Consider the following 25,631-nt stretch of genomic DNA (forward strand, 5'->3'; position numbering starts at 1 on the left):
TATAAATGAAACAAAAGGAAAATGAAATTTCCTTGTAATACAATGCATTGCTCCATTGTAGTACATTCATAGCTATCCTCCTTAGTGTTTTACATGTCAACATACATTAATAAGGGGTTGACACCCATAATAAGCGTCATACAAGAAATCTTGAAGGTTATCATTGTGAATGCCCTCAAGCTTGGCTAGATTTTGAATTGATGAGCTCCAATGTTCAACTTGACTTTCTTTGAAAAATATAAGCATGATGGATGCCAATGAATGTTGCTAATGGAGGTGGAGATGGTGGTGGCCAATAAGGATCATCATTTGTATACTCTTCCATTACCATTAGTTCACTAGATTGGGGACAGAGTACTTTTTGCATGAAGTGTGATGGTGGATTCAGCCTTTCTTTACTACTTTGCTCAAACAATTTATCCACATTTTGGGTAGAGATAGCATTCGACATTACTATTTTCTCTCCTTTTTCTTCGCTACGTTGGATTGAAGAGGGCTCCATTTGATGCTCAAATTCTTCCATTGGTAGCTCCATCTCCATACCACTCCCCAAATGAACCTCTTCACTTTGGGCTTTCCCCCTTGAATTTTCCAAATTCCTCAAGGATGAAGCTTGGATTTGAATTAAGCCATCAATTTTAGCCATATACTCCATCATCAATACCTCCAATGAACTTGATTAAGCCACTTGGTGAGGTTTATCTTCTATAATTACTTCTTGAAAATTATCCCAATGTTCCTCATTTGGTCCTTGAGTGCAAGTGTTAAAAGGTGGCTCCATATTGTTACAATTGATCTCCCACCCTTGGTTGGTCATTGAAAAATTCAGTTACCACCATTCATTGTATTATGCCATGTCTTCCAACATCCAATAAGCTTCATCCACGGATACTTGGTAGAAATTAGTGGTACCATCTCCTCTTTCTACCCATTCTCTTGCTTCAACATTCAATCCATTGAGGAAGACCTCTAATAGACACTCTTTGGAAAAACTACGGTATGGGAACCTCATTAGAAAAGCTTTGTATCTCCACCATGCCTTGTATAAAGTCTCCAAGTCGTGTTGAACAAAATTCATGAAGACTTGCATATGAGACATCTCAAGTTCCTTGCAAGAAAAACAACAAACACAGAAGAAAAAAAATATAAAAGGAAAAAGGAAAAACATGAAAATAACTTTTGTTTTGAGGAATATGTTATAAACGTTTAGTTTTGTCGCCTAAGTCGACTGTACACTAACTTTTGAGTTGTAAGCATATTTTAAAACAATGTTTTGGGATCCCAATGTAACACTTTTATAATTTTAATGAATGTCCAAAGTCTTTTATACGTAATTTTCATTAAATGAGTATTTATTCCGATCTACTCACACTTTTTAGTCTAAAACCTCGATTAGCGAGTTAATGGCACATTTTAAAATCACTTAGTAACAGCTCTAGGGAAGAAAGACATTATAGTTAGCCTAATATGCTCGGAATAGGGTAGCTTCTAACCATCTGGTGGGCCAGAACCCTTAACCTGCTCTGGGTAACCAAGTCAATCCAGTACAAGCTTAACCAGCTCATGGAAATCAGATCACCCCTCCCCCTATTGAAGGGAGGGACATAGTCACCATTGCAGTCGTACCTCATCTGGCAGGAACGAGCAATGGATCCCAAAAGAGATATTTCCAAGAGCTGAAAACACATGATTGGCACCGAGTTCATTAACAACGAGTAGATAAACAACCAACATTTTTTACTAAAGAAGACACTAGCCATTTTCGATTCCCTCATAATGATTTGCTGGTGATATCTACTTAACTCACTAATCGGAGGGTGTGCAGAATACTTATTGACAATGGGAGCTATATGAATGTGCTATTCAGGTCCACCCTTGAAATTGTGGGGCTATCTATAGCCGATCCCAAGGCATCCACTACGACCCTCTCTGGATTTTCAGGAGAGGGAATGGTAGCCATAGGAACAATCAAGCTTGTAGTAACATTGGGTGACGAGGCACGAGTTGTTGCCAAGATGCTCGAGTTCGTGGTAGTCGACTGCCCAAATTCCTACAATGCAATTTTGGAAGACCTGCGTTGATGGCGTTTGAAGCTATAACTTCAGTTCGCCACTTGGCCATGAATTTTCCATCATCCTCAAGAATATGTACCGTGATAAGGGGATCAACTCACTACCAGGGAATGCTATAGCATTCCCATGAAGGGAAAATCACAACCCAAAAAACATGCCATGGTAATAATCGAAGAGAATAAGGAACCTAAGGAAATGGCAATTGCCGGAGAGGCGAAAGAACCTCAAGAAGTTAGAAATGAGGTCGCATAACCTGAAGAAATTAATACAAGATAAGGCCAAGAAAAATCTGAGCTCTAGGCCTTAGAGGAGCGAGAGGAAATCATTCTCATCCTAGAAGTACCTTCAAGGGTAGTAAAGGTTGGAAAAAATCTCAGAACTGAAAGAAAGAAGGAATTGGTCGAGTTTCTAAGGAAAAACCTTGACGTCTTTGCCTGGTTGCATGAAGACATGGTGGGAATCAATCCAAGCATGATGATGCAGACCTTAAACCTGGACAAAAGTGTGCCTGCGAAGGTACAGAAATGTAGGATGTTGGGAAAAGAATGAGGAGAAGCTCGGGAGGAAGAGGTAGATCGCTTATTGAAATGCAGGTTCATTAGGGAGGCTAAATATTCGACCTGGATTCCCAACCCTATTTTGGTCCCAAAGCCAAACGAGAAGTGGGGGACTTGCATCAATTTCTCTGAGCTCATGTCCTTCAAGGACGCATATTCTGGCTATAACCAGATCGCGATGAATCATGCGTACCAAGAGCATACTAGCTTCATGACTAAACACAACTTATGCAGGTACAAGGTCATGTCATTCGGGCTAAAGAACGTTGGTGCAACATATCAAAGGTTGGTCAATAAGAGGTTTATCAACCAGAATGGGAAGAACATGGAGGTGTATGTCGATGACATGCTCGTCAAGTTAAAGACTACCAATAACCTTGAATCTGACTTGGAAGAATGTTTTGGCATGCTGAGAATGTACGACATGAAGCTGAACCCCCAGAAATGTACCTTTGGGGTTTCATCAAGGAAGTTCTTAGGCTTCATAGTCAATGCAAGGGGGATTGAAGCAAACCCAGAGAATAGCAGGTCACTATTAGAAATGCATTCACCTAGGTCGCAAAAAGAAGTGCAGAGCCTAACTAGAAAGGTTGCGACCTTAAACTGGTTTGTATCAAAGTCAACAGACAAGTGTCTTCCCTTCTACAACTTGCTCAGGAGAAATAGACGATTTGAATGAATCTAAAGACTCATCTAGCTGAGCCCCCCGTGTTATTAAAACAAGTTACTGGGGAATGTTTGTACTTATACCTAGCCATAACAGAAAACATGGTTAGCACTATGTTAGTTTGAGAAGAAAATCGAACACAGAAACCAGTGTATTGTGTGAGCAAGAGGCTTCTAGGAGCTAAATCCATATACCCTTTAATTGAAAGACTTGCGCTCTGTTTGATTCTGGCCTCGAGAAAGCTGAGGTTGTATTTTCAATCCCACGCCTTTACATGTATTTCTTTATCAACCTTTAAGGCAGGACTTGCAAAAGCCTGAGACATCAGGACATTTGTTAAAGTGGGCCATCGAACTCAATCTGTTCGAGATACTATATAAACCACGAACAACAATCAAAGGCCAAGCGCTCGCTGACTTTGTGGTTGAATGTACGGGGTTCCAAGATGAACCAATGAGGGAACAAAAATAAGAATTGTGGAAACTCTTCATTGACAGATCATTAAATGAGAATGGATCTGGAGCTGGAATAATCCTATTCTCTCCTACAGGACATCGCTTCCATACGGCTCTCAGATTTGGTTTTGATGCCTCCAACAATGAAATGGAGTACGAGGCATTATTAGCTAAAGTTTGGGTAGTGAAAGAGCTGAAAGCAAGGGCAATTCAATGCTTTAGAAATTCTAAGCTCATGGTTAATCAGGTATTAGGAGAATACCAAGCTTAAGGAATCAAAATAGCAGCTTATCTAGAAAAGTTTAAAAGTAAACTACAAGAATTTAAGTTTTATTCCATCGAACAGGTTCCCCGCAAGCAGAATACAAATGTAGATGCTTAGCCCAACTTGCCACAACAAAAGAAGTGGACACATTAAATGTGGTCCCCATAGAATTCTTGGATAAACCAAGCATCATTGAAGAGCTAGTGGAGGTCGGAGTGATTTGTGAAGAACTAACATGGATGACTCCCATAGTTGAATACCTCACAACCGGAAAGATGCCAGAAGATCGAAAGAATACACAAAAATTGTTGTATCAGGTCCCGCGGTACGTTATGGTCGAAGCAATTCTCTACAAGCGAGGTCATTCTTTGCATCATATAAGGCACATTTTTCCTGAGGAAGCGTAGGCTATCCTCTGAGAAATCCACGAAGGATTTTGTGGGGACCGCTCTGGGGGGCAAAACTTGGCTCTAAAGGTACTAAAGCAAGGTTATTTATGGCGCACGTTGAAAAAGGACTCGGCCTCGTATGTCCTCAAGTGTGACAAATGCCAACATTTTGCCACCATTTCCTGAGCTGCACCCATGGAGATAACATTATATTTTCCTCGCCCTGGCCATTCGCTATACGGGGGATTGACTTAATCAGCTCGTTTCTTACTGGAAAAGGAGTCTGCTACGTAGTTGTCGCAATCAACTATTTTAATAAGTGGGTTGAGGCTGAGCTTCTGGCGATTATAACCTCGAAGAGATTATTAGATTCATCATGAAAACCACTTTATGTCTCTTTGGACTCCCAAAGAAGATGTGTCTGATAACGGATCTCAATTTGACAGCGACTTATTCATGACTTTTTGCGAGAATTACAACATAGTAAAAAGTTTCTCTTCTGTGACATACCCTTAAGAAAATGGGCAAGTCAAAGCAGTAAGCAAAACCCTAAAGGCGAGCTTAAAGAAACAATTAGAATATGTGAAATGGTTGTGGCTTGAATAGCTCCCGCAAGTGCGCTGGGCCTATAGGACCTCACATCACACCTCCACTGGACATACTCACTTCTCTCTGACTTTTGGAAGCGAGGCTATGCTCCTTGTTGAGGCTTTAGTGATATCACATAGGCGAAGGACCTTCGGCCAGGATTGGAGTCATGACCTGCTTACTGCATCCCTGGACCAAATAGAAGAGCGACGGGAAGAATCTCAGTTGCAGCTTGCCCATACTAGCAAAGAGTAGCTCGATATTTTAATTCGAAAGTCAAAGGGTGTAGACTCAAGCTGAGGAATTCGGTGCTCCGAAGGGTGTTTCGAGCTAACAAAGACCCTAAGGATGGTGTACTGGGGCCGAACTGAGAAGGACCCTATTAGATCGTGGAGATCTTATGGGAAGGAACCTTGAAACTAGCTCGGCTAAGTGGAGAATTGGTTCCACGAACTTGGAACGCTCTACATCTCACAAAGTATTATCAATTATAAGACTTCTTTGTTAGATTTAATGTGTTGTTCTTTGTAAGGCTTATTTATAAAAGCCATTCATTTTGTTCAAATTTGAATAATAAAGGGTTGTTGTGTATTTTAAACATGGTACAATTTTTTTTCATTTTATTCTTGTAATTTAGCATGAGTTGATTATGTAAAAGTGATCTAGAATATTTATAAATTATGATCGCTTAGGATAAAATTTCGAAAACTTAGAATTTGGAAAATTGATTACTTTACGACTTCATAAATCTCGAGTTTTCAAAGAAATTCTGAATATGAACTATGTTAAGAAAATGCAAAGCATAACAACCAAAATCCTAAAATTTAATTAGGTACAAAAATCATGGAACTAAACTAGCTCCAAGGCCTGATCCATAATAGGTATATGCAACTAGGCGATCAAACTCCTGGAAATAACCAAGTCATCAACTAGAAATTACCTGGTTGAGCAATCAGGCAAAAATATCTCGATCTAAAATTACCGCCTATAACTATTTTGATGTATAAGGACTTTGAAGGTTCATCAATGTAAATACTTAATAGAAAAGGAGAGTGAACAAAAAAGATTAGATATAACAGGTTGAAACATATATATTAAATATGTAAATTATTTTTAGGCTAAAAATAACCTTAAGGTAAAGCCCAAAGGCAATTGTCTCAGCCTAACCAAATACAAAGGGCTTAGAGCACCCAGATGAAAAATAAAAAATAAGAGAGGGCCCCCATCATCCCTGAGCTCTGGTAACTTGCTCTTGAGATGAGACCTTTCCTTCCTCAACTTCTGCTGCAGCTCTTAAAGTCTCCACTCTCTCCGCAAGCTCTTTTGATAATCGATCTTGGAATTTGGCAAGGTAGTGCCCCTAAAGTTTTGTGTCTTGGAACGAGAAATCCCCTACCAGGTTGTATGCCCAGCATTGATAGACCATTTCTTCCACAAAGCTCTCTGCTTCGTCAACATCCTCCTTGGCCTTGGCTTCAACCTCCGCAAGATTCTTCTTAAGATCACCGACTTCGAGTTGAAGCTGGACTCGCTGCATCGCAGTAGACTACGACGTATCCCAACCCTTGCTTCGACGCATCGCAGTAGACTACGAACTTATCATTGGGTGTCGGTACACAGAGTACTAGTGTTGAGCAAAGCTTATCCTTAAGCAACGGGAAGCTTTCTTCTCATCTATCATTCCAGTTGAATCTTTGCTGTTTCTGGGTCAGGTTGGTGAGCGGAGTGGCTATCTTAGAAAAGCCTTCTACGAACCTCCTATAATAACCTGCTAATCCCAGAAAACTCCTTACTTTGGATGCGTTCTTTGGTCTTGGCCAATCCTTCACAACCTCTACCTTTGATGGGTCTACTGCAACTCCGTCCTTGGATATAATGTGCTCGAGGAACGCCACTTGCGAAAGCCAAAACTTTCATTTCTTGAACTTGGCGTAGAGTTGATGCTCCTTTAGTCGTGACAAAATCAATCTCAAATGTTCCTCGTGCTCTTCTTCATCCTTGGAGTATACTAAGATGTCGTCAATGAACACTACGACGAATTTATCTAAGTAGTCCTTGAAGACCCTATTCATCAAGTCCATAAATGCGACTGGAGCGTTGGTAAGACCGAAAGACATAACTAAGAACTCGTAATGCCCATAACAAGTTCTAAAAGTTGTCTTAGGAATATCTTCTCCCTGCACCTTGAGCTGATGGTACCCGGACCGTAAATCAATCTTTGAAAATACGGTCACACCTCAGAGTTGATCAAACAAATCGTCAATCTGGGTTAGGGGTACTTATTCTTGATTGTTACTTTATTTAGCTCGCGGTAGTCTATGCACATCCGCATACTTCCATCCTTTTTCTTCACAAATAGCATCGGTGCTCCCCATGGCGAATGGCTCGGCTAATGAAACCCAAATCTAGGAGTTCTTGTAGCTACATCTTTAACTCCTTGAGTTCTGTAGGTGCCATCCGGTATGGTGCCTTGGAGATAGACTCGGTGCCCAGTACTAATTCTATCGTGAAGTCAATTTCCCGAGTCGGCGGCAACCCTGGCAAGTCATCTGGAAATACCTCTGGGAATTTTCTTACAATACGGACGTCTCCAACCTTAAGTGGTGTTTCCTTTACCACATCCGTGATGCTGGCTAAGAATGCTTGACACCTATTTTCTATCATTCTTTGGGCTTTGAGAGATGATATTAGCAGTGTACGTAGTCCTGAAACTTGTCCCATGAAACATAAACTCTCGCCGTCAGGAGTCTCAAACATCACCTTCTTGCATTTGCAGTCGATGGTTGCGTCATGCCATGCTAGCCAGTCCATGCCTAGTATTACGTTAAAGTCCTTGATCTTCAGTTCTATCAAGTCTGCTTCTAGTTGTACGTCCTCAATCTTGATCGGTATGCCTCGTACTATCTGTGATGATAGAACTACTTTGCCTGAAGGCAACTCAGTTACAAACCTAGTTCTAAATCTTTCACAAGGTTTGTCTAGCTTTTCTATCATTCCTAACGAGATATACGAATGAGTGGCTCCCGAATCAATTAATACATAACATATATTATTGAGGATAGAAACCTGACCTGTGACCACCTTATTACTAGTATCAGCCTCTCCTTGGGTTAAGGCGAATACCCTGGCAAGAACCATCTTGTCTTCCTTTTTCCCTTCTGACTTGAGCTGGGGACACTTCCTCTTTTGGTGACCTTCTTGACCATAGTTGAAGCATCCTTTAGTGTTTGCATGGCATTCACCAGGATGATTCTTTTGACACTTAGCACATTGCGGGTATTCTACATAACCCGACCTACTACCTCCATTATTTGTCTGTGTCCTTTTATCGCTATCAGACTGCTTATTATAAGGATGCCTTCTTTTCTGACCGTTATTGTTGTTGTTGCAGGACTGATTGCTATTGTTGTTGTGGTGGTTGTTGTTCTGACTAGTCTGAAGTTGATTCTGCTGTCTAGGCTCAGGCTTACTGGCTTCTTCTTTACTAACGTTAGCTTGCAACCTTTCTACTTCTATTGTCGTCTCTAGTACGCCGGAATAAGTAGTATTTCCTGGGTTTGCTAGCTTAACCCCCAGCTCGAACTTCGGTCGAAGTCCTCTAATGAACTTAGACACCCTCAAATAGTCGATTGGAACCATTTCCGATGTGAATTTAGCCAAGCGGTCGAACTGCTGAGCATACTCTGCCACTGATAAACTTCCTTGGTTCAGGCCAGCGAACTCCTCAACACTTGAAGCGAGTACAGCCGAATTATAATACTTTTTGTGGTATAGCTCCACAAATAAAGCCCAAGTCATGGTGGCAACATCATGCGTCTGCTGGACTAAGTCCCACCATATCCTGGCATCTTTCTTGAGCAAGGATGAAACACAGGATATGCCGTCCACGTTGTTGAGGTTCATGTGCGTCAGAATTGGCTCAACATTTCTGAGCCATTCTTCTGCCTCAAAGGGGTTTGTTATCCCTTCAAAGTTTGGAGAATGTTGCTTACGAAACCGCTCATAGATTGGCTCCATGTGCTGAGCTGGGTATGGCGCATGGTTTGCCATTGGCCATTCCCCATAAGGACCTACTTAATGGGGTACTTGAGCCATTTGCTGAGGCTGTGGTTGCGGCGGAGGCTGAGTCTGTTGTCATTGTTGCTGTAGTAATTCCTCCACTTGTTGCCGTAGTCTTGTAATTTCCGCAGTGTTGTCAACCAGCAACGACGACGGCGGCGACGCTCTTTCATTAGCAGCAGCATTGGTTGCACGCCTCCTTCTGCGAACTGTAGGGGCTTCATAAGTTTTAGGAGCGACGCTTGATGCATTGGTGTTGTTACGAGCAGATCTTCAGAGCGACATCTTCACTAAAAGTTCTAACAGTTGAGAACATGTTAGAACTTACCCTAATAGGCTCTAAGGAAAAACTTAATCTAAGCAAACATAACTTGGACCTATTAATTATGACTTCCTATGAAAAAAAATATGTGAGCCTTCTTTATAATTAGGGTGAGTTTCTAAACTTTAAAAAAAAAAGCCATCTTTATCATTTTCTAAGTGTGTTTCTAATTATCCTATATGACTTAATTCTCAGGCTCGAAACTCATCGTTGTTCCAAAGTTAACCATACTGAGGGAGGGCTGGTATCAGTAAAATCGTTCACACTACTATGGCCTCCTAACTCTCAATATAGAAACTTGGTTCATTGATTTGTATCCACCCTCACCGAACTTAGTCATTATTTATTTTATTTATTATGATTGCAAAAAAAAAATCAAACTCATACATGTCATTCAAAAATAACAATGATATTTATTTGGAAAAAAAATTTCACTAAGTGCAATGATAAATGCAAAATAAAACAATAAACTAACATAAAAAAAAAAATCAGGCCATTAAAATAAACGTAAACATAATAAACATAAACATGATAACTATAACATAAACACTTACATTGGCGGTTAGATTCGGAGCTTGAGCGTGTGTATCGAGGAGAACTTCATGCGAATGAACCGTTTCTCTGAAACCAACTGTAACGACGCAACTATTCTAGACTTTGGACCATTAATAACTACTATACTAATCTTAAGAAAACATACATATGAAATAACCATAACTTTATTTAAAACTGTAAAGTAAAGGTTAAATACATAAAAATTCATTTAGGATATGGGATCTCATTGTTTTGAAAATAAAACAAAACATAACTTAAATAAATTGGTTACAGCATTAAGTGCGGAAAAATAATACATAGAAATCATAACTAAAAGACTTAAAAACTTCATCCTCGAATCGTACATGCAATCCACCAATTCCATCCTGCCTAAATACACATCCCCAAGCTGCCAAGAACCTTCTCGGCGCCAAAACTATTTTCCTGCACATATAAAACATAAAGGAATGAGCCTAATGCCCAACAACGAAAATTTACTACAGGCATGAAACATATACATACACATAAACTATAAATTATAAACTATAAATTATAAACTATAAATTGTAAACTATAAACATATGACTATATAAATACAATATCTTTTATAATGGCCATCATACTTCTTGGGACTTGCTAGCTAAGCAATCATATGCCCATAAATTTACGGGGCTAGTTATCTAAACAAGTCATATAAATTTATGGGGTTGTTATCTAAACAATCATATGCCCAAGGAATCTACTATTGGGACTTGTTATCTAAACAAGTTATTTATTTGTTATCTAAACAAATTATGTGATTGTTATCTAAACAATCCAACAACTAAAAACATATCATACTTACAACATAAACATATATCAACAACATAAAAGCATACAAATCTACCCTATTTTCCTTACCAAAAACCAGGATGTGAGAACAAGATCGGGAATTTGGAACACTCCTAAAAACCATAATAGAGAGGTGAGTATACTAAGGAAAAGAGATGAAAAGAATGAACTACACCATCGAAAAGATACTTACCAACAAGAACCTCAAGTTCAAGAACTTAGATGCCTAACCAAGAATAGAAAAGACTGAGTTAGGATTTGAGTAGAGAAGAACTATAAGAAGCAATACAAAAAGGAATTAGAATTAGGAATACCTTGAATGCTTCTATGACCGAACTATACCTCGAAACCGAAATACATTGTAACCTTACTTCCCAAGTGTTTATTAAGCTTATATTGATTAAGCTTATAACCCCAACCCAAGTGTTTATCACTCTATAGTCTCACTAGCACCTGGAAGGCTCTGTTCAATGCTTGAAGAATGAATGAAAAGGCTTGGTGCTAGGTCCTATTTATAGAGTTCTAGGAATAAAAATCTTCTTTTTGGCTTTGAATAAAAATAATGAATTTAATTGAAAATATTTGAATATTCTTCATCCAAAGGCTTAGGACTTGGTCAAATTTTTCAGAGAGGGGTTTAAGGAGTCAAAGCTTGATTTTTAAAAACAAAAATAATAAAAACAAATAGAATCCTAACTTCTAACTCCCTAAATCTCGTAACTCTAAACTCACCTGCAATAAAATCAACATAGCTAGAGTTTTACGACTCTAATTTAGACTCTCTTTATATCGTTAGAAATCTAATTCAATTATCTACAACTTTCTACAAATATTATTTTTTGAAATCCATAACATAACTGGGTCAAAAATAGGTCGGAAGTTATTGTACCCTAAAGTTACGAAAAATTTATTTACAACCTAATCCACAAATAAATAAAATTGTGACAAATGTCATGCTCCTAAGAGATTCTGGTGAAGACTAAGTCTTATATTTCCCTTATTTTATCATTAAAATAATAATTCCTTAATAATCATGCATATGACAAATGTCATAATCCTATTGGCTCTATCTAAACCTTAGGTTATAATAATTGTCATATTAATAACCAGCAATATTAATCAAACCTTATGTTATAATTAATATTCTTAAACTATAGGTTAAACTTATAAAATCTACAAGTGTTACTATGAGTGTCCAACTAAGTCCCGGCTTGAACCAAAATCCACAGTCATAAACATACTACAACTACTACTAGCTATTACTATTACTGCTACTATCTAACTAGCTAACTAAAGTTCTTGGACTCTACATTATGACAGGTCTGGTTTTGAAAGCCTCCTTTAGTTTCATGTCTTCGCCTGCAGAAGAGTGAGCAAAAAAGTCATGTTGAAGAAGTGTTAGTCAAGATAATACAAAGTAAAATGTAAGAAAACAAGAACCCTACCCTCTGAACTAGAGGAGGAAACTACTACGATCAGTTCCAGATTATGAACTGGGCTAGATACAACCTCTAACTCTTGAATTATTAGGGGAGGGGGGATTCTAGTATTACTACTTCATGGGACCTATTGGGTTTGGGCTCCTCATCTTGACTAGACTCATACTCGGCCTGCCTAATACCCGGGATAAATGAACCATGACATAAGGAATGCCATGGTAGGAGGTTTGTACCATACTGTTAAAAAATGGTGGACCTAAAATGTATTGTATCATCTACTACTACGGTATATTTGGGGTAGGCAAAACCATGGCATACGACTAGTTGTTCGACACACTAGTGTAAGGTCACATTCAGGTCTGGGTCCATAGGATGTCATCTCACAAGCTGCCTCAGATTGAATCAGACTACTCTAAAACTGGCAGCAACCTAGCTTATTTCTCTATCTTGATTACCTTGGCCGAAGGTGCCAGCTGTTGCCCCCGATTCGGCACGACCTTTGCCAGAATTATGTCCGTCTTCAGTGATCTTTCTTTTACACACCAATGGTACGACCTCCTCGATGATTGGAGGAAGATCTAGGGGAGGATCTCGAGGCTTGATGGCAAGTGTCTGATCCTCTCTGATCAACTTGCAGGCCACAATGGTGGCGTCATTCACCACCACCCTGAACTCCTTCTCCTTAGTAGGAGTTGTCCAGAGTTTGGTATTGACCCCCAAAGGGTCTCAGACCGATTCCTTCTCTGATAAATAGCTGCACAAGTTAATTACTCGATGTTAAGATAAAGAATTCAAGTTAAGAGTTCAAAAAGCTGAGAAACTTATGAGGACGGTTAAAGTATCGGGTCGTGCAGTTCTTGAACCTGTTTGACATAAATAATTTGCCTTTAAAATCATTCAGATGGTTGGGGAGGTCGATGATGCTGGCAGACTTAGAAAGCTGGGTCAGGTAGTAGAAACTGTCACCTTGAGTTTTAGTGTCTAGATTGGCTTTCAAACAAAAAAAAAAAAATACAAAATGTCCTCTGGAGTGGGGACCTCCCACTCATTTTTGAGGAATAAATAATTGACCTTTAGAATAGAACAAGCTCGACAAAATTCAGGAAGTCTATGAAGTACTGGTCCAATGGAAGGAAGGTACCTGCCTTCAGGTGCTCGTCCCTCTAGGCCCTGAAGTCGTCTTGCACCGGGGTGCAGCTTCGCTCTCCGGCATAAGGAGGCCGAGCATAAAATTCTAGGCTCATCTCTATCGCATGACTCATCATTATCTTATTGATTTTGTCCTGAGTCACTATTCGAGACACGATCCTCTATGCCTCAAAGAAACTATCAGGTCCTACCTTGACCTCCTTCTCCACCACCAAACCAAAGTGGGAAATAGGGATCTCAGGGGAGACCTGCTTATCCTTGCCTTGGAATGAGGAGCCTATCACAATCTTTTTCTTTTGAGAGGCCATGACAAAGATTTTAGTTCGTCTGATTAAAAATGACCCATTAGAGGTGACATGGGAATATAACCTAACTCTAATATCATAAGAAATAGTGATCTAAAATTATAAGGCTTTATTACTCGACCTGAAGTATCTATGAGTCAAGTGTAGGTTTAATACCGCGACGCGTGATCCCACGTGCATCTCTAGTTCACGCGCCTGAATCTCAAGAAGGTGTTGAAATTTTAGGATTCGTGTGTCAGGAGCAGTGGTTTCAAAGAGCAGTTTAGTACAAAACCACTCCAATGCCGTACCCTTAAGCTACCCAAAACTGAATCGAAAACCCTTGAGTCTTCAAGCCCATAAATTAAAACATTCATCCTTTAAGCCTAGAAAACCCAAAAAATAACCTATTTTTTGTGCATTATTTCTAATCGTTTCTAGTGTTGTTGATTTTGGCCTAGTAAAATGCTACACTAAACTTGTACATGAATAAAGTAAGGCAAAAGAATTGGAAAATTTCATAAAAAGTTATTAAGAAAAAATGAGAAAATGAAATTTAAAACTAGGGATGAGCATACTTACCAATTGGTTTTTCGTTTGATGAGTGAAGGAAGAAAAGAAAATGCCTGAAAAATCAAAGCGTGAGGAACTGAGAATTTTCAGGGAGCAAAGGATTTCAGAGAGTTTGAATAATTTGAGGAGAAGAAAGATAAAAGGAAAGTTTCAAATGCAAAGGTGGTTAGGCCCAAATTTCACTCTTCTATTTATACGTAAACTTCAAGGACAAATCTGATCGACTCAATTAAAGCAAGAAGAGATCCGAAGATCATAATTAAATAAACCAAACATCGGTGAAAAGTTGACAAGACAATTGTCACAGTACTTGAAACCCAAACAGGCACATATAACAAGCAGACATGTGTCTCGTACACGAGTGAGTGGGTGGGAACGTTTTCTCATGACAAAAGCGAAAAAGCCTCTACTGTGCGTGTTAAAAGTGACGTCATGCACGAGCAAAAGCTTGGGGAAATATGTTGTACCCTAAAAACACGAGCTCAACTATCTAGCTCGGGGTACAGCTAGCATGAAATAAAAGGAGGCAAGACTTCGGAGATATTTTGTTAACTCCAAACCAAGCAACTCGAAGCTATGTCACTGGATCCGGAATAGCCTAAGATTTTCCAGGCCATTGGAGATGTAAATGATAAAGATGGAGGAACCCTTCGACTAGATCGCTCGCATCAAGCCTGAGCATTATCTAGGTCAAGACATCCTGTTCCAGTCATATCTAGCTCAAGAATGACATCTATCTCAGGGTGGTTAAACAACACACATAGGAGAATCCCAACAAACTCGAACGCCTGATATGCGCAATCGTTATTTACATTTATCGATTGATGTAAAAAGAAATAGGCTTAATTATAATATTTAAATGTCCATTAACTTGGGAAGCTACCCAATATTGTATGTTACCATTTATAGTACATTTACCCAATATTTTCCAACATGATTCCCTATAAATACAAGGCGAATTGATAGTAAAAGGGACAGACATTCTTTATGCAAAAGCTCTGCTAAAATTTCCATAAACAATTTCTTCTAGGATTCCTATTCAGATTACTAATAGTGACTAGTGGACTAGGTGGATTTTAACCACTGAACCACGTAAATTTAGAGTGTAATTATATTTCTTTACATTCGATTTACAGTAAGCTTAATCTCTCTATTTTGGATTTCTAAATCTCATGTTAACGAAAAATCATGTCAACAATGTTCTCGACTTCTTTGTCCCTTACTTGATGGTAGGCTTCTGCCTCGATCCATTTACTAAAGTAGTCTATGACAGCGAGCATGTAGACTTTCTGTCCTGGTGTGGTTGGGAGCTTGCAAACTATGTCCATTCCGCATTTCATGAATGGCCATGGAGAAGTGATTGCCACTAAGCGTTATGGAGGGTGATGAGACACTTGAGTGAACCTTTGGCACTTATCATAGCGCCTTGCATAGTCGGAGGAGTCAGCTCTCATGGTTGGCCAGTAGTACCCTTGTGTCGGGGCTCGGTGTGCCAAGCTTCGTCCCCTGGAATGGTTTCCACATTTCCCCTCATACAGCTCAAGTAGTAAGTACTTTGCTTATGCAGGGTTAATACATCTTAAATAAGGACCAGAAAATGATCGTTTATAGGGTTTACCTTGTATGATGGAGAAGCGAGATGATTGAGCCTTGACTCGGCATGCCTCATTCTTGTCTTCAAGCAGTATGTCTCATTCTAGGTACACTAGTATTGGAGTCATCCATGTTTGATTATTTGAGATGTCATCGACTAGCTCTTCTTTGCCCTTCCAGATGGCTGGCCATTGAAGATACACTACTGATATTGCCTTGGGGTTGGTTTTCTAGATGGATGATCCAAGGTTGGCTAATGCGTCTGGATGACTGTTCTCCTCCCATGTACTTGGCTGATGGTGAACTCATCAAATCCTGATTGCAACTTCTTTATTCTGTTGAGATATGTTGTCATATTGTCATCTCAAGCTTGGTAGCTACCTTGCATCAAGTTGACTACCAACTGTGAGTCACTAAATACATTGATCCATCTAACTCCAATTACATTGGCTAGCTCGAGTCCAACAATCATCGCTTCCTACTCTACTTCATTATTTATAGCTTTGAATCCACATTCGACTGCCTACTCGATTGATTCACCCTGATGGGAGGTCAAGACGAGTTCGAGTCTGCTTCCTCTTATGTTACTTTATCCTCTACATGGAGTTTACAAATGTTGGTTGACTATCCCTCGGTTAGGCAGTAGAGCTTTTTTTCTACCTGCATGTGATATTTAGGTGTAAAATCGGCAGTGAAATCAGCTATTACCTAAGACCTCAATGAGGTTCGTGGTCTATAAGATATGTCATACTCGTTGAGCTTTATTTCCTGCTTGACTAGTCTGCCTGATAGCTCTAGCTTATGCAAAATGGTCTTGAGAGGGAATGTAGTCAGCACTTTCATCGGGTGTCGCTGAAATTATGGCCATAGCTTTCTTGCTATGTGGACAAGTGCCATCGCTAGCTTTTCCGGCTGACTGTATTTTGTATCTGCATCAAGCAAAGATTTACATACATAATAAATTGGGAGTTGTTTACCTTCGTGCTCTCTATCAGAACTGTGCTGACTGCTGTTTCAGATACAGCCAAATAGACGAACAACAACTCGTGATCTTTTCGTTTGGATAATAGAGGCAGACTGGTTAAGTACTGCTTTAATTTGGTCAGGGCTTCTTCACACTCTGCTGTCCATTAAAAGGTTTTTGACTTCCTCAATGTGTTAAAAAAAAAGGTGACATTGTTTTGAAGTCTTTGAAATGAATCGGCTGAGTGCAACTGTAATGCCTTACTAACCTAGAGTCGTTACCACGTGATTTTAAAATGTGCAATTAACTCGCTAATCGAGGTTTTAGCCCCAAAAGTGTGATTTATGTTAAGATAAAGACTCACTTAACAAAACTTTCAGAAAAAGGTTTAAACATTTATTAAAATTATAGAAAAGTTACCTGGGATCCCAAAATGTTGTTTAAGACATATTTACAAATACAAAAGTCACTGTACAGTTGACCTAAGCAACAAAATCAGACATTTTACTACTCCTCAAAAGTCCTGCAACTCATGGTTGATCGATGATTTGCTTGCCCTTACCTGCACCATAGAGCTCCCGTGAGCCGATGCCCAACAAGAAAACTTCATAGCATAGCACATAATAGTTTATTTCAAGAAATTCATAACTAACTAAACACAACAGACGATCTACAGAATCCTATCAGAATTCACAACAGCAGCCTACGCCGATCAGGGTGCGCTACCAAGCACCAAGTTTATGGTCTTAACCGAGCGGGTGTGTACAGCACCCTTAGAGGGTCTCCCCCTAGCAGCCTGCATTCAGCATGCTTAATATCAATCCTGGCCTTTGCCATTCGCCATTCCCGGCCTTTTCCGTTCCCGTCCTTTTTTATTCCCGGCCTTCGCCGTTCCGGGCCTTTGCCGCTCCCAGCCTTCGCCATTCCCGGTCTTTGCCACTTTCAGCCTCTGCCATTCCCTCACAAACACACGTATGACGTAATAGTTAGAAACAATACACATTACACTAAGCAAAATATATCTCTATGGGCACACACAGTTTTCTTACTTGAGTCGCGAGCTGACTGTATAGTGCGATCCCAAGCATGATCCCCTAAACCCGAGACATAGCGGTAAAATCTAGTCACAATGTAATAATAAATAAATATCAATCAAACCCTAAACCAATTACAAACTTCAGAATAATATTCTAGCGTTCGCGAGCTGGAATTCTACTAAACCGAGTAGTAGAATCTTTCACGAGCCCTTAAGTCTGAGTTCCCGAGCTTGAAACCCTAATCAAGCCAAAAGTCTCTATTTGTGTCGCGACGCCCTCAATTAGAGTCATGACCCTCTACAAGTCAGAGAGCCCAAGCCTCAATTTCTGTGGACATGCACCACAGCGCCCCCATTCTAGAGTCACAGCGTTAAGGCGATTCAATGAATCTCCAAGGCCTTTCAAGTTCATGCGGGTTGCGGTGCTCATGGACAGCGCCGCGGCGTGACCCCGGGAACCCAGAAATTCCAACGTCTTCTCTGTATTTTCCTCTAGCCAAACTTATTAAAATCTACCCTAAACGTGAACCAAAGCCACAATATAACCCCAATACCTCAATATTACACTTAGAGAAGCACAAACACACAAAAACTCAACCTCAAACCTCATAGAAACCAAGATTCCAGAAAGCTTTAGAAAAATTGAAAGCATAAAAACTCAAAACTTGAAACTTCTAATTACCTCTATTTAGAATAATCCTAGTTGCTCCCTTAAGCTTGGAAATTCCCAGCTCCACTGAGCTTTAATTTCCCCAGCAATCCTTGCCCCAAAATTCAATGATTTAGTGCCCTTCTCTTCCAATCTTCCAAAGCTTCCTTCATGAGAGTGAGAGAGAGCCAAACGTGGGAGAGAGAAAGAGAGAGAGAGAGTGTGAGTGTGTCTTGTCTTTTGTTTTCTGATTGTTCTCAAGGCTTCTAGCCTCAACTAAGGCCAGTCAAAAACTAGCAAAAGAACAAAAAGCCCCTAGATCAAAAATTACTCTTTAACGCCCACAAGGGCAATACCGTCATTTAACACATTCCTCGTTAAATCCTCAAATAGCCCTATAAATTCCCAATTAGTTCTAACATGCCCAAATAATTGCCAAATTACTACCCATTACTCGGTGAATTGCAAATACATGCTAAATTCCCAAAATACCCCAAGGCTCACCCCGAGCCAGGTATTTGACCCTGTTGTGACTATTCTGCTAATCCGCTCACTAGGATTGCCTCGGGCCACACATCTTAAATATATCCCCATAACACTGGGGCCTCACTCATAATACATACATAAAGAAAATATACCCTCAACAGAACAAAAATTACAAATATGCCTTAATTTATAGAAACGACCCCACATGCATATTTATTACTCATAAACATGCGTAAATATTCACATTAAGACATAAATCAATTATATCGCATAACCAAACATATGTTCCACTAATCCCACCTATAATTCCAATTATGCCCTCCAGGCACAGTTGTAATGACCTAACTAATTCTAAGACTTTGGACCATTAAAACTACTATACATAGACACTACTTTTGAGAAAACATACATAAGAAATATTCACAACTTTATTAAAAACTTTAATGTAATTATTGAAATACATAAATGAATGGTATGGGATCCCATTGTTTGAAAATAAAACATAGCTTTAAACTTTAAATGAAATTGTTTACAAACTAAGTGCAGAAAATACATAGAAACATAATAAAAAAGACTGAAAATAACGTCGTCCTCAAATCGTTCACGCAGTCCATCGAATCCATTCTTCCTCAATACACATGCCAAGCTACCATGAATCCTTCCGCCTCCATATCTATTTTCCTGCATACATAAAAATAAAGGAATGAGCCTAATGCCCAGCAAGGAAAATCTACTAATAACATATAACATATACATAAACTATATCATAAACATATGTCATATACTACAATGGCCATTATACTACTTGGGGCTTGTTAACTAAACAAGTCGTATGCCCAATAGATTGATGGGGCTTGCTAGCCAAGCAAGTCATATGCCCATAATTTACTGGGGCTTGTTAGCTATACAAGTCATATGCCCAAGGTCTATAAACATACTATACATAATGTAAACGTAACATGACATAACATAAGATAACATAACATAAACATAACATATCGTATGAACATATATAATTCTATCCTATTTTCCTTACAAAAACCGGGATTTATGAGAACAAGGACGGGATTTGGAACACTCCTAAAACAAACAATAAGAATGTGAGTATTTCTAAAGATAGAGACGATAAAAGAAAAATGAGCTAAACCACCATGAAGAAACTTACCGAAAAGAAACCTTAAGTTCAAAGAACTTAAATACCTAACCAAGAATGGAAACCAACGAGTTAGGATTTGAGTAAAGAAAACTAAAGGAAACTAAAGAAGCATATAGAAATGAACCTAAGATTAGGAATATCTTTGGATGTGCTAGAGCGAACTATACCTCGATATAGAAAAACACACTATTTATCTTACTTCCCAAGTGCTTATAAAGCTTAAGATGATAAAGCTTATACCCCAACCCAAGTGTTTATCACTCTATAGTAACCCTAGGAGCTTGAAGGCTTTGAACACAGCTTGAAGAATGAGAGAAATGGCTGGGTACTAGGTCCTATTTATAGAGTTCAATGAGTGAACTACCTCCTTTTAGCTTGAATAAAAATAATGAATATTAATTGAAAAAATATTTGAATATTCGTTCAACAGAGGCTTAAGACTCAGTCACAATGTTCAGAGGCTTGTCAAGAGGTTAAGGAATGAATTGAGCTCGATTTCAAAATCGTTTGAAAACATAACCCTAGGGCTGATATATCGCCCATCATAGGCGATATATCGCTTGGGCTTATGACCCGAGTGCTCGTTGCTTCATTTGCGTGTCTTTCGTATTCCCCGTGTGGCGATACATCGGCTCCTAGGCTGCAATATATCGGCATACGTGAATATATTAAACATTTAATTGCACATTTTCAGCATAATTGAATTGATTAATCAGGTTTGACTGAGTAATACGAGATTCTAGCAAGTTCTGGAAGACTCTAGAGCTTCTAGAAACTTCTATTTTTATATTATCTACTTAAAATGCTTAAATCCTCAAATAAACAAGATTGTGACAAATGTCATTCTCTTAATGGTCTTGGAAGATTATGAAGCTTTCTTGACTTTTCTTTTATTTCAACTATAATTAAATCCTTAAATAAACATGCACACGACAAATGTCATGATCTTATTAATTCTACCTAAGCCCTTATAGTATAATAAATAACATCTTTATAATAACCTATGTTAATCAAACCTTATGTTATAATTAATATTCTAAAACTATAGGTTAAACTTCTAAAATCTATAAGTGTTGCTACGAGTGTTCAACTAAGTCCCGGCTTGAACCAAAATCCACAGTAACTATCATACTATAACTACTACTAGCTACTACTACTACTACTACTACTACTACTATCTAACTAGCAAAGTAAAGTTTTGTGACTCTACAATTCTCCCTTACTAAAAAGAATTTCGTCCTTGAAATTTACCTACCAAACAATTCCGGATATCGAGCTAACATGTCTTCCTCCAACTCCCACGTTGTCTCCCGTTCAGAACTATTACGCCATAGGACTTTGACTATCAGAAAACGTAACAGCTTCATCCCTCTATCTAGGATGCTAGTCGTTCCTCATAACTCAAGTCTTTCTGGAGTGCTATCGTATCGTACTTGAGGACGTGAGATGGGTCTGACACATACTTTTGTAGCATTGAGTTGTGGAACCCAATGTGGCTATCTGCTAGAGCTGGCGGTAGGGCTAATATGTACGCAACTGCTCCCAAATATCTCAAAAGGACCTATAAACCGAGGACTAAGCTTGCCTTTCTTCCCAAACCGCTTCACACCTTTCATAGGAGATATCTTTAGGAAGACTTGATCTCCAACTTTGAATTCCACATCACGCCGCTTGGCATCCGCATAACTTTTCTAACGGCTTTGAGCAGTGAGCATACGCTTTCTAATAAACGCTACTACTTCCTGAGCTTTTCTAACAGCTTCGGGACGGAGAAGTTGCCTTTCTCCTACCTTGTCCAAATGTAACGGCGATCGACACCTTCTTTCATAAAGTAGCTCGTAGGGTTCCATCCCGATAATTGATTAGTAGCTATTCTTGTAGGAGAATTCTATCAGCGACAAATACTTACTCCATGATCCTCTGAAATCTAGTACATAAGCGCGCAACATATCTTCTAAAATCTGTATGGTACGCTAGGATTGACCGTCTGTCTGAGGATGAAATGTTGTACTAAGACTTAACTTAGTACCCATGGCTTGCTGTAAGCTTCCCGAAAACCTCGATGTAAACACCGATCCTATTTCGGATACTATTGTCTTAGGGATTCCATGCAACCGTACTATTTCTTGGACATAAATGTTTGCGTATTGATCCGCTGTGTAAGAAGTCTTAACAGGCAGGAAATGAGATGGCTTGGTTAGTCTATCTACTACTATCCAAGTTGAATCATGCTGCTTACTTGTTCATGGCAAACCCGTCACGAAATCCATAGCTATATCGTCCAATTTCATTCTGGAATGCTAAGTGGTTGCAGTAAGCCTGCAGGCCCTGATGTTCTGCTTTCACTTGCTGGCATACTAAACATTTAGACACAAATTCTGCTATATCCTTCTTCATTACTGGCCACCAATATATTTCCTTGATGACATGAGTCATCTTGGTCGACCCTGGGTGAACTGAGTATGGGGAAATGTGCGCTTCTTCTAAGATCGTCATCTTAATCCTTTGATCATTTGGCACGCATACCCGATCTTTATATCTCAATAACCCTTGACTTGATATTGAAAAATTTGTGGCCTTCCCTTCTCTAACTGCATCCATATGTGCTACTAATGTGTCATCATGCGCTTGCCAAATTCACATTTCTTCTAACAGACTTGACCGGATAGACAAGTTAGCCAGCTTACCGATGACTACTTCTATTCTGGCACTGATCAGCTTCTGTTGTAACGGCTTTTCTACTCTGGCTAGTGCTGCTAGACTTCCATAAATCTTCCTACTTAGCGCATTAGCAACTACGTTTTCCTTTCCCGGGTGGTATATGATTTCGCAGTCATAATCCTTCACTAATTCTAACCACCTGCGCTGCCTCATGTTGAGCTACTTCTGAGTGAAGAAATACTTTAAGCTTTTGTGGTCCGTATAAATCTCACACCGTTCTCCGTAAAGATAATGGCGCCAGATTTTCAACGCAAATACCAATGTTGCCAACTACATATCGTGAGTTGGATAGCGTTGCCCATACTCCTTTAGCTGCCTTGTAGGCTATCACCTTGTCATTTTGCATCAGCACATAACCCAACCCTTGCTTAGACGCATTGCAGTAGACTACAAACTTGTCATTGGGTGCCGGTACACAAAGTAATGGTGCTGAGCACAGCATATCTTTAAGTAACTGGAAGCTCTCTTCACACTTATCAGTCCAGTGGAACATTTGTTGCTTCCGGGTCAGGTTGGTGAGCGGAGTGGCTATTTTAGAAAAGCCTTCTACAAACCTCCGATAATAACCTGCTAATCCCAAAAAGCTTCTTACCTCTGATGCGTTCTTTGGTCTTGGCCAATCCTTCATAGCCTCTACCTTAGATGGGTCTACTTCAACTCTGTCCTTGGATACAATGTGCCCGAGGAATGCTACTTGCTTAAGCCAAAATTCGTACTTCTTAAACTTGGCGTAAAGTTGATGCTCTTTTAGTCGTAACAAGATCAACCATAAAGGTTCCTCATGCTCGACTTCATCCTTTGAGTATACCAAGATGTCGACTATGAACACTACGACGAATTTATCCCAGTAGTCCTTAAAGACCTTATTCAATAATTCCATAAACGTGGCTGGAGCGTTGGTAAGACTGAAAGACATAACTAAACACTCGTAATGTCCATAACGAGTTCTAAAAGATGTCTTGGGGATATCTTCTTTCCGTACATTGAGCTGATGATACCCAGACCGTAAATCGATCTTTGAGGACACGGTCGCTCCTCGGAGTTGATCAAACAAGTCGTCAATCCGGGGTAGTGGGTACTTATTCTTAATCGTCACCATATTCAGCTCGCAGTAATCTATGCACATCTGCATGCTTCCATCCTTTTTCTTCACAAATAGAACCGGTGCTCCCCATGGCGAATGGCTTGGTCTAATGAAACCCAAGTCTAGGAGTTCTTGTAGCTTTGTCTTTAACTCCTTGAGTTCGGTAGGCGCCATTCGATATGGTGCCTTAGAGATAGGCTCGGTGCCCGGTACTAATTCGATTGTGAAGTCAATTTCCCGAGTCGGCGGCAATCTTGGCAAGTCGACGGCAATCTTGGCAAGTCGTCGGGAAATACTTCTGGAAATTCATTCACAATGCGGACGTCTCCAACCTTAAGTGTTGTTTCCTTTACCACATTTGTGGCGCTGGCTAAGTATGCTTAACATCCTTTTTCTATCATCCACTGGGATTTGAGAGATGATATAAGCGGTGTGCATAGTCCTGAAACTTGTCCCAAAAAGAACAGTCTCTAGCCGTCAGGAGTCTCAAACGTCGCCTTCTTATGTTTGCAGTCGTTGGTTGTGCCATGTCTTGCTAGCCAGTCAATGCCTAGTGTCACGTCGAAGTCTTTGATCTCCAGTTCTATCAGGTCTCCTTCTAATTCTACGTCCTCAATCATGATCAGTACGCCTCGTACTATCTGTGATGATAGAACTACTTTGCCCGAAGACAACTCTGTTACAAACCTAGTTCTAAATCTTTCACAAGGTTTGTCTAGTTTTTCTATCATTCCTAACGAGATATACGAATGAGTGGCTTCCGAATCAAATAATACAGAACATACATTATTGAGGATAGAAACTTGACCTATGACCACTTTATTGCTAGCATCAACTTCTCCTTGGGTTAAGGGAAATACCCTGTCAGGAACCAACTTATCTTCATTTTTCCCTTCTGGCTTGAGCTGGGGACATTCTCTCATCCCTTGGTGTTCGAACGGCATTCACCAGGATGTTTCTTCTGGCACTTAGCACATTGCGGGTATTCTACATAACCCGACCTATTACTTCCATTATTCGTCTGTGCCCTTTTATCGCTATCAGACTGCTTATTGTCAGGATGCCTTCTTTTCTGTCTGTTATTGTTGTTGGACGGATTGCTGTTGTTGTTGTGGTTGTTCCGACCATTCTGAGGTTAACTTGGTTGTTTAGGCTCAGGCTTACTGGCCTCCTCTTTACTAACAGTCGCCTGAAGCCTTAATACTTCTATTGTCATTTCTAGAACATCGGCATAGGTAGTATTTCCCGGGTTTGCTAGCTTAACCCCAAGCTCAATCTTCGGTTGAAGTCCTCTAACGAATTTGGTAACCCTCAAAAAGTCAGTTGGAACCATTTTCGGTGCAAACTTGGCTAATCAATCGAACTGCCGAGCATATTCCGCTACTGATAAACTCCCTTGCTTCAGACCAGCGAACTCCTCGACCCTTGAAGCGATAACTTCTAAATTGTAGTACATTTTGTGGAACAGCTCCACAAATCTGGTCCAAGTCATGGTGACGACATCGTGAGTCTGCTGAACTAAATCCCACCATATTCTAGCATCTTTCTTGAGCAGTGAAGAAACGCAGGATATGAGGTCCGTGCTGCCGAGATTCATGTGCATCAGGATCGGCTCCACATTTCTGTGCCATTCTTCCGCCTCGAAGGGGTGTGTTGTCCCTTCAAAGTTTGGAGCGTGTTGCTTACGAAACCGCTCAAAAATTGGCTCCATGTTCTGAGTTGGGTATGGCGCATAGTTCGCCACTGACCATCCCCCAT

The sequence above is a fragment of the Humulus lupulus genome, chromosome X (genome assembly GCF_963169125.1).
Source record: "Humulus lupulus chromosome X, drHumLupu1.1, whole genome shotgun sequence".
Lineage (NCBI taxonomy): Eukaryota > Viridiplantae > Streptophyta > Magnoliopsida > Rosales > Cannabaceae > Humulus > Humulus lupulus.